At 37.2% G+C, this 10,171-nt stretch overlaps 1 long non-coding RNA gene across 1 annotated transcript; it reads right to left on the reverse strand.

Annotated features, from left to right (window-relative positions):
* Positions 1–1,523: 1,523 nt before the first annotated feature.
* On the reverse strand, positions 1,524–3,346 carry LOC118348795. Its single transcript, XR_004801802.1, has 3 exons — positions 3,250–3,346; positions 2,776–2,813; positions 1,524–1,564 (listed from the first exon to the last, which is right to left on the reverse strand). It is a non-coding gene; the product is annotated as an uncharacterized LOC118348795 (long non-coding RNA).
* Positions 3,347–10,171: the final 6,825 nt, after the last annotated feature.

Below are 10,171 nucleotides of genomic sequence, written 5' to 3' on the forward strand. Positions count from 1 at the left end.
AAATTTAGACACATAAGCCTTTGTTCTGGAGCTTGTAAAATTTTTTCAAAGATTTTCATTAAAAGGATGAAAAAGTTGTTGCCTAAGTTGATTTAGCAGGAACAAGGAGCATTCATTCCCGGGCGCAGTATTTTTGAAAATATTACTCTTGCTTAGGAGATGGGTCAGTCGTTACATAAAAAAAATCAAGGCGAAAATATTATGATGAAAATAGATATGGCGAAGGCATATGAAAGATTTCATTGGGATTTTCTTTTAGAAGTTCTTGCTGGTTTTGGTTTTGCTAATAAATTTTGCATGTTGGTCGCAGAGTGTGTGAAATCTCCTTGGTTTTCGGTAATATTGAATGGATCGTACAAAGGTTTCTTTCAACCTTCTAGAGGTTTGCATTAAGGAGACCCCATTTCACCTTATTTGTTTATTGTGATGGAGGAAATTTTATCTAGTCTCCTAAGAAGGAAGTTTGAGGAAGGGCATATTGGAATGTTCTATCATCCGGTGGGGGAGCCTTTGGTTTCACATCTACTTTATGCGGATGATCTTTTGGTGTTTGCTAATGGTGATGCACTGTCTTTACGAATGTTGATGAAAACTTTGGAGATATATGAGAACTAGTCAGGGCAAATAATTAACAAGGAAAAATCAGCACTTTATGCTTCTAAACATATTAGTTTGCCGAGAAGGCATGAATTGTGGAGGAACTCGGGATTTGTGGAAGGCTTATTTCCGGTAACATACCTAGAGGTTGCTTTAGTATCTGATCGAATTACAGCTAGATCACTTGAACCGCTTGTTAACAAGGGGCTTCCTTTAGTATCGTGATAAGGTGGCGAGATGGAAAGTCAAAATTTTATCACACGGGGGTCAGCTGATTCTATTGAAGCATGTGCTATCCTGTATGGCTACTCGTTTGCTAGCAGTTCTTAACGTGCCAATGGTGACCTTGAAGAAATCGAATTCTATTTTATCTACTTTTTTATGGGGAGATGTAAATGGGAAGGCAAAAAAAAAAAAAATGATATTCATGGTCCAAGCTACGCAAGCCAACGTTGGAGGGGGGTTTGGGTCTAAGGGAATCAAATGTGCATGACTTGCAATCATTCTAACATAATTCATGATACTCCATAAGAAAATTCCTTTTAAACTTGCTGCAGAGATTGTCATACTTTAGAGAGAGCACTTCAACTTAGTTCATCCCTAAGGTCTACAGGACCTTATAACCTTTGCTATGATACCAAACTTGTCACAACCCCGTCCCGGGAAGGGCGGGATTGCGACGTACATACCTGTCCTTTTTTTTTTTTTTTTTCTAATAACATGCGATCGGCATGAACATGACACACTTGAACTCTAAATTTCTAATCTAATAAAGGGAACACCTGATAGACATTCTATTCGAACATTCATCCATAAGAGACTCTCAGAGTCCATCCCACATAAAACGTTTATACATAAACATAACCCATCATCCGTAACATAATTGTTCTAGTTAGGGAAGATCCTAAGCGTCTCTCTCTCTCTCTCTCTGCAGCAATGCCTTGCTCCCCAGCCCTTTCATCATTACCTGGACGTTTAAAACATTTAAAACAAAAGTGAGTCGAATGCTCAGTAAGTAGTACACCATGCAATGAACATACTAGGCATCTATTCTTTTCTTTTGAAAACATGCATATATAAACATTTTGCTAATTCTTGACAATGCTTTCATGCATAACAGTTTAAGAAATAAACCATACTTTCATGCATAAACATTCTAAGAAATAGCTATGCTTTCATGCATAAACATTTTAAGATATAATTATACTTTCATATTTCACTTTCTTTGGCCAGTACACACTATTATGCCCCGTGTGTTGGGGTTAGCGGTCTTCCTTTGGACCTGGATTCTGTCCGTGGCTGCAAGTTGGGAATCCCTTTTAATTAGCAGACAACACTGGGTGCACTACAAGTACTACTTACCCAAAATTGCAATCTGAACATTCTTTTGGTACCCTTTTAATTCATATGGCCGTTACGTATTTTCATACAATAAAACATTCATTCATTCAGTCATTTCTTTTTTTCATTCGTGTCAGTCATTTGTCTTTTTCATTTAACAGTTCATTCATGGAAGAACATCATTTAAAAGCATGAACTTAAACATCATATTTTCATTTAAAAATGCATTCATGAAAAGAACATCATTTTAAAAGCATGAGTTTGAACATCATTTTTCATGGCATCCATAAAGCGTCAGTTCATAGGGACAATTTAACATCAGTTCATAGGGACATCTTAAAATGTTTCCTTCGCGTCATTTAAAGCATCAGTTCGTGGGAACATTTTAAAACACTTGCTTTGCGTCATTTAAAAGCATAAGTTCAAAGGGGCATTTTAAAACTCATTTAAAGCATCACTTGAAGCATAAGGCATGAGACATTCATTTCATTTCTTTTGCAATCAAAACATTTTCATCATCTTTCTTACTTCGATGCACATGCATTTTTATGAAAAATATACATTTTCATACTATACTGCATATAGGAATAATCAATAGGTTTATTGAGAGAGCATGTATGAAAACCTCATGACTTAGAGCCTACGTACATGCATTACCTTATACACATACACACAATTATAATCGATAGGGTGCTTAACAGGGGCTATCAAGAAAGGGCTTGTACGTACTATATTCATTTGCTCTTTTCTTTAGAAGAACATTTGCAATAAGAGAGAGAGAGAGGCATCCTTTCATAAATAGAACTTGGTATAAGAATTATGGTCATAGCTACTTACCTCTATACTCATTGATACTTCCAACGTCAATATAGGTCCTATTCCAATAAATGGCATAAGCGTGTTAATACTCATACAATATTCTTTAGCCCTCCATTTAAAAGAGAAAGCCACAATACTACAATCTAACATCCCTCCTATATACTTAGCATTAACCCGATGACTACTACTCACATCAACTTACAAGAGAAATAACTTAAATATTAAGACATACTAGTTGTCCATAGAAAGACTATTTTAAAAGTTTACATGAAAAGTAGTTAAGAATTCATAGGCTTCAAGCTCACTTTGGGTTGTGGACATTAGAAGATAAAAACTGGAAATTCTCAACAATGGGCTTTAAAATAGAGTAACACGATATCACTGTTTTAAACCCTGAAACCGAAACATAAAAAATCATCAAAAGAAAACCCACTTGATCAACCATGGCTAAATTTGAAATACACCAAGGAAAAGGATTAATGGTTGTCTTACCTTGCTATGGAGTCATAAGCTTGAAGATGATGAAAGGAGTTTGGTTTCTTGAAGAATAAAAGAGAGGAGAAGAAGAGAGGATAGGCTTTAGCTTGCTTTTAAAGGGAGTGAAAATTTATTTCTTTTCTCTTGGGTGAGGGTTGACGGGTAAAGGGGTAGAATGCTTTAGGATTTATTTTGTTTTTTTTTTTCTTCTTCTCCTTTGCTTTGGACGATGGGTGGGAGGAAAAGTGAAGTCAATGGCTTCCTTAGGAAGCTTATGGGTCAAAGGGCTTGATGGCTTACCTTAGAAGCCTAATACGGGTGGAAAGAGAATTACTCTCTTTGGTCAAAACTTATCATATAAGCTTGGAAGATGGATGGTGGAGATCCATCCACCTTATGGATGCTTTTCACCTACCAATCCAATGGTAGAGAATAATTGGGCCATTTTTTTAAATAGATAAAATTAAAGGGCTTAAGTGAAAATATTTCAAAGTCTTAAAAATAATACCCTTGATTTATTTTAATAAATTATATTTTAAAAAAATAAAGCATACTCATCTTAAAATAAAATAATTGAAAGTAATAAAAATCTTTATCTCAAAATATTTAACTTAAGGAATTAATAAAATGACGTAAGGACCTACGTAGTAGGATTCGGGTATTACAAGTCTACCCCCCTTAAAAACAATTTCATCCTTGAGATTGAACGTACTTCAGAGCAAAAAGGGAGGGATACTTTTCCCTCATACCATCCTCACGCTCCCACGTCGCCTCTTGATCGGTGTGGTGGTTCCACTACACTTTGAGCATCAGAATTGTTTTGCCGTGGAGCACTTGTACCTTCCAATCCAGGATCTGAACTGGTGCTTCTTCATAGGAGAAATCCTTGTGTACTTGAAGGGCGCGTACTTGGTCACATGGGAGGGATCATACATATACTTACGAAGCATTGAGATGTAAAATACATTGTGCATGGCTGAGAATTGTGGATTGAGTACTAGTCTGTAAGCCACTACTCCTCTTTCCAGGATCTCAAACGGACCAGTAATCTGGGAGTTAGATTGCCTATCTTTCCAAACCTCATCACCCATTTCATGGGAGCTTCCCTTTAGAATACTAATCCCTAGATTCTTTTGCACACTCCTCCAAAACATTGATGTGAACTGCGAATACCAATGCGACACGATCTTGGATGGAACCCTATGTAGTCTGACTATCTTTCGGACCTACAGTTCTGCTAATTTGCTCATTGAATAGGTCATCTGAATAGGGATGAAATGAGCTGTCTTGGACAACCTATCGACGATCACCCATGTCGAGTCTTGTCCGCCCGGGGCTTTAGGGAATCCTATCACGAAGTCCATGCTAATCTCATCCCATGGCCAAATTGGGATTGGTAATGGTTGTAGTGTTCCTGAAAGCCTTTGATGCTTGGCCTTAACCATTGGGCACGTCAGACATTGAGCTACAAAATTAGATAAATCCCTCTTCACTCAGCACCACCAATAATGTTGTCTCAGGTCTCGATACATCTTGGTGCTACTCGGATGCACTGTGTATAAAGACCTGTGTGTCTCCCTCAATAGTAGATCCCGTAATTCTTTCTCTGCTGGTACACAAAGTCTCCCTTCGAACCGCAGGGATCCATTTTCAAAAAAACCATAAAGGCGAGCTACTTCCCTTCTGAAACCTCTGTCTTGATCTTCAGGAGGCTGACATCTTCACTCTTAGCAACTTTAATCTAGTCCGATACAGTCAAACTAAGAACCAGGGTACTTAACCTCGCCTATACATCCCTCACCATCTCCACTCCTAGCTTCTCCATGGCTAGGAGAATGAATTTGTGAGGGGTGTACATGCTCACTAGGTTACCAGAAGAAAACTTCCTACTGAAGGCATCCGTTACAACATTAACCTTGCCGGGATGGTAGTTGATGGTACAGTCAAAATCCTCTATCAACTCCAACTACCTGTGTTGTCTCACATTTAATTCCTTCTGGGTGAAGAAATATTTGAGACTCTTGTGATCCATGTAGATCTCACAACGCTCCTGTACAAGTAATGTTGTCAAAGCTTTAAGGCGAAAATAATTGCTGCTAGCTCTAGGTCGTGGGTTGGGTAGTTGTGCTCATAATCCTTGAGTTGGCGTGAGGCATACGCTACAACTCTCCTGTGGTGCATTAGGACACATTCCAACCCTTGGTGTGGCGTGTCGCTATATATTACGGAATCACATGTACCCAAAGGTGTAGTTAGAACATGCGTCATCACAAGCTTCTCTTTCAACTCTTGGAAGCTTTTCTCACACTCCTCAGTCCGTATAAATTTCTCCCCTTGCCTGGTGAGCTTTATCATGGGTACTGCAATGCGGGAAAACCCTTCGACAAATCTCCAGTAATATCCCGTAAGACCCAAAAGCTCCTGATCTCTTGGATTGTCTTAGGTCTAGGCCATTCTAAAATTGCCTCGACCCTCGATGGATCCACAGAGATCCCATCTTTTGACAATATGTGGCTAAGGAAAGAAATCTTTTGTAGCCAAAACTCACATTTAGTCAGTTTGGCATACAATTTCTTCTCCCTTAAAATTTGTAGAGCCGCTTCTAGGTGCAGTGCATGCTCCTTTAGGCTCTTAGAATAAAAAAGGATATCTTCAATAAATATGATAACGAATTGGTCGACATACTATTGGAATATACAGTTCATTAAATCCATAAAATCCACTGGAGCATTAGTCAATTTGAAGGACATTACTAGAAATTCATAATGCCCATACATTATCCTAAACACAGTCTTAGGAGTATCTTCTGCCTTAATCTTCAACTAGTAGCATCCTAAAAGGAGATTAATATTTGAGAACACCTGTGCTCCTTGAAGTTGATCGAACAGATCATTGATATGTGGTAATGGATATCAATTCTTAACGGTCACCCCATTCAGTTCTCTATAATCGATGCAAAGGCATAATGATCCGTCTTTCTTCTTCACAAAGAGGACTAGTGCTCCCCATGGTGACACGCTAGGGTGAATAAAGCGCTTCTCCAATAACTCCTACAGCTCATCCTTAAACTCCTTGAGCTCTACAAGTGCCATCAGATAGGGTGTTTTGGAGATCGGCGTCTTTCCTAGTAGAAGATCTATTGAGAACTCAATATCTCTATCCGGAGGTAAACCAGGTAACTCATCAGGAAAGACATTGAGGAACTCTCTCACTACCTCGATGTCTAGAAGTTGAGGCTCATTTGGTTGAGCCATAACCAAATTAGCAAAGAATCCCACGCAACCCTTCTTCAGCATCTCGATTGCCTTTAGCGCAGAAACCATCTTGGCTTAGGACACCTACCCACTGCACAGAAGCAGAACTCTGTCTCACCCTGTGGTCTAAAGACCACTTTCTTCTCGAAGCAATCCATGCAACATGGTGCTTAGAAAACCAGTCCATGTCCAAAATGGCATCGAACTCCTCCATGTCGAATAGAATTAAATTGGCAAAGAGGTGCCGACCTTGTATCTCTATCACGCATCCCTTGAATATGGAACTACACTTTACAAAGTCTCCTGGTGGAGTAGAAACGAACATCACACAGTCTAAGGACTCGGGAGTCATCTCACTTAAACAAGCACACTCACGAAATATAAAAGAATTTGTGGCACTAGAATCAACTAATACTAATGCACAATGGGGAAATAAGGGGAAGAATCGATCAGTGAAAGCTTCTTTAAATATTGCCTACTAAATTGGAGTTGCCTCGTGTAAGTCTTGCGGAATAAGCCCTTAAGTAGGCTTCCAACACCCGTTTGCCATGTCAAATAAGTTGTAAGCAGCGAATTCCATCTTCTCTGGTTTCGGACACGAGACTACATGGAAGATCTTTTCTAGTCGCTCAATCCAAGTGTCAACATCTGCTTCACTACACTTGCCATCAAGCAACGGTGGGTGCTGTCTACCGAATAGTTCGAAGGTTGTTGAATGTTGAGTTTGTCTTTGCGTCTCAGTTTGTCTATCAATAATGGTCTCTATAGGAACGAGGTCGCCCCCAAACATCTATCTTTCTTAGTATTGCCTATCGATGCCATACTAAAACACGTATAACAGTAACAATAACAATGGGCTCATATGAAACAAATGTGCATGACTTGTAATCATTTTAACATAATTCATGATACTCAATAAGAAAATACCTTTTAAACTTGCTACGGAGATTGGCAAACTTTAGAGAGAGGACTTCAGCTTAGTTCATCCCTAAAGTCTACAGGACCTTATAACCTTTGCTCTGATACCAAACTTGTCACAACCCTGTCTCGGGAAGGGAGGGATCGCGATGTACATACCTGTCTTTTTCTTTCTTTTCCTTTTTCTAATAACATGTGATCAGCATAAACATGACACACGTGTACTCTAAATTTCTAATCTCATAAAGGGAACACCTGATAGACATTCTATTTGAACATTCATCCATAAGAGACTCTCAGAGTCCATCCCACATAAAACGTCTATACATAAACATAACCCATCATCCATAACATAACTGTTCTAGTTAGGGAAGGTCCTAAGCGTTTGTCTTTCTCTCTGCAGTAGTCTGTCTCTCTCTCTACAATAATGTCTTGCTCCCCAGCCTTTTCATCATTACCTGGACGTTTAAAACATTTAACACAAAAGTGAGTCGAATGCTTTGTAAGTAGTACACCATGCAATGAACATACTAAGCATCTATTATTTTCTTTTGAAAACATGCATACATAAACATTTTGCTAATTCTTGACAATGCTTTCATGCATAACAGTTTAAGAAATAAGCCATACTTTCATGCATAAACATTCTAAGAAATAACTATGCTTTCATGCATAAACAATTTAAGAAATAACTATACTTTCATATTTCACTTCTGTGGTCAGTACACACTATTATGTCATGTGTGTTGGGTTAGTAGTCTTTCTTTGGACCTTGATTCCGCCCGTGGCAACAAGTTGGGAATCCCTTTCAGTCAGGGGGCAACACTGGGTGCACTACCAGTACTACTTACTAGGCATTGCAATCTGCCAATTCCTTTGGTACCCTTTTCATTCATATGGCCATTACGTATTTTCATACAATAAAACATTCATTCATTCAATCCTTTCTTTTTTTCATTCATGTAAGTCCTTTTCATTTAACAGTTCATTCATGGAAGAACATCATTTAAAAGTATTAACTTAAATATCATATTTTCATTTAACAATGCATTCATGGAAAGAACATCATTTTAAAAGCATGAGTTTGAACATCATTTTTCATGGCATCCATAAAGCGTCAATTTATAGGGACAATTTAACATCAATTCATAGGAACATCTTAAAACGTTTCCTTCGTGTCATTTAAAGCATCAGTTCGTGGGGACATTTTAAAACACTTTCTTCGCGTCATTTAAAAGCATAAGTTCATAGGGGCATTTTAAAACTCATTTAAAGCATCACTTGAAGCATAAGGCATGAGACATTCATTTCATTTCCTTTGCAATCAAAACATTTTCATCATCTTTCTTACTTCGATGCACATGCATTTTTATGAAAAAGATACATTTTCATACTATACTGCATATAGGAATAATCAATAGGTTTATTGAGAGAGCATGTATGAAAACCTCATGACTTAGAGCCTACGTACATGCATTACCTTATACACATACACACAATTATAATCGATAGGGTGCTTAACAGGGGCTATCAAGAAAGGGCTTGTACGTACTATATTCATTTACTCTTTTCTTTAGAAGAACATTTGCAATAAGAAAGAGAGAGAGGCATCTTTTCATAAATAGAACTTGGTGTAAGAAGTATGGTCATAACTACTTACTTCTATGCTCCTTGATACTTCCAACGTCAATATAAGTCCAATTCCAATAAATGGCATAAGCGTGTTAATACTCATACAATAATCTTTAGCCCTCCATTTAAAAGAGAAAGCCACAATACTACAATCTAACGTCCCTCCTATACCTAGTATTAACCCGATGACTATTCCTCACATCAACTTACAAGAGAAATAATTTAAATATTAAGACATGCTAGCTGTCCATAGAAAGGCTATTTTAAAAGTTTACATGAAAAGTAGTTAAGAATTCATAGGCTTCAAGCTCACTTTGGGTTGTGGACATTAGAAGATAAAATCTGGAAATTCTCAACAATGGGCTTTAAAATAGATTTAGGCATCTCAAGTAGGCTAAGCAAGCTTAGGAAACATGTCCTTTAAATCAACTTGGGGTCCCTCATTATAAAAAAGTTAGCTTGTTAACATTTTGGACTCTTGGGTTAGGTAGAATTTAACCAAACGAGGTACAACATAAATGGACAATTTTTACATCAAGACATGGCATGATATGGTCTTAGGAATACTTGGACAGCTTTGCATATCATAATATATCATGCACAATTAATCTCTTATATCTAAACTAACTATGCTATAATCTAATCATACAAGCAATATTTTAAATAGTTTAGATAAAACCTCCCATTAAAATTGAAATAACATAAATTATAGCAAAGTTACCCGTTAAGAAACTTTAAAACCTTTAAACACTCAAGCTTATTAACATTTTGGACTCTTGGGTTAGGTAGAATTTAACCAAACGAGGTACAACATAAATGGACAATTTTTACATCAAGACATGGCATGATATGGTCTTAGGAATACTTGGACAGCTTTGCATATCATAATATATCATGCACAATTAATCTCTTATATCTAAACTAACTATGCTATAATCTAATCATACAAGCAATATTTTAAATAGTTTAGATAAAACCTCCCATTAAAATTGAAATAACATAAATTATAGCAAAGTTACCCGTTAAGAAACTTTAAAACTTTTAAACACTCAAGCTTATATTTTACTCACTTAATACATTTTAAAAGCAAGATATAAAATTATAAAACCCAAACAAAACCTCTAAACTAAACC

This window comes from Juglans regia, chromosome 6 (genome assembly GCF_001411555.2).
Source record: "Juglans regia cultivar Chandler chromosome 6, Walnut 2.0, whole genome shotgun sequence".
NCBI lineage: Eukaryota > Viridiplantae > Streptophyta > Magnoliopsida > Fagales > Juglandaceae > Juglans > Juglans regia.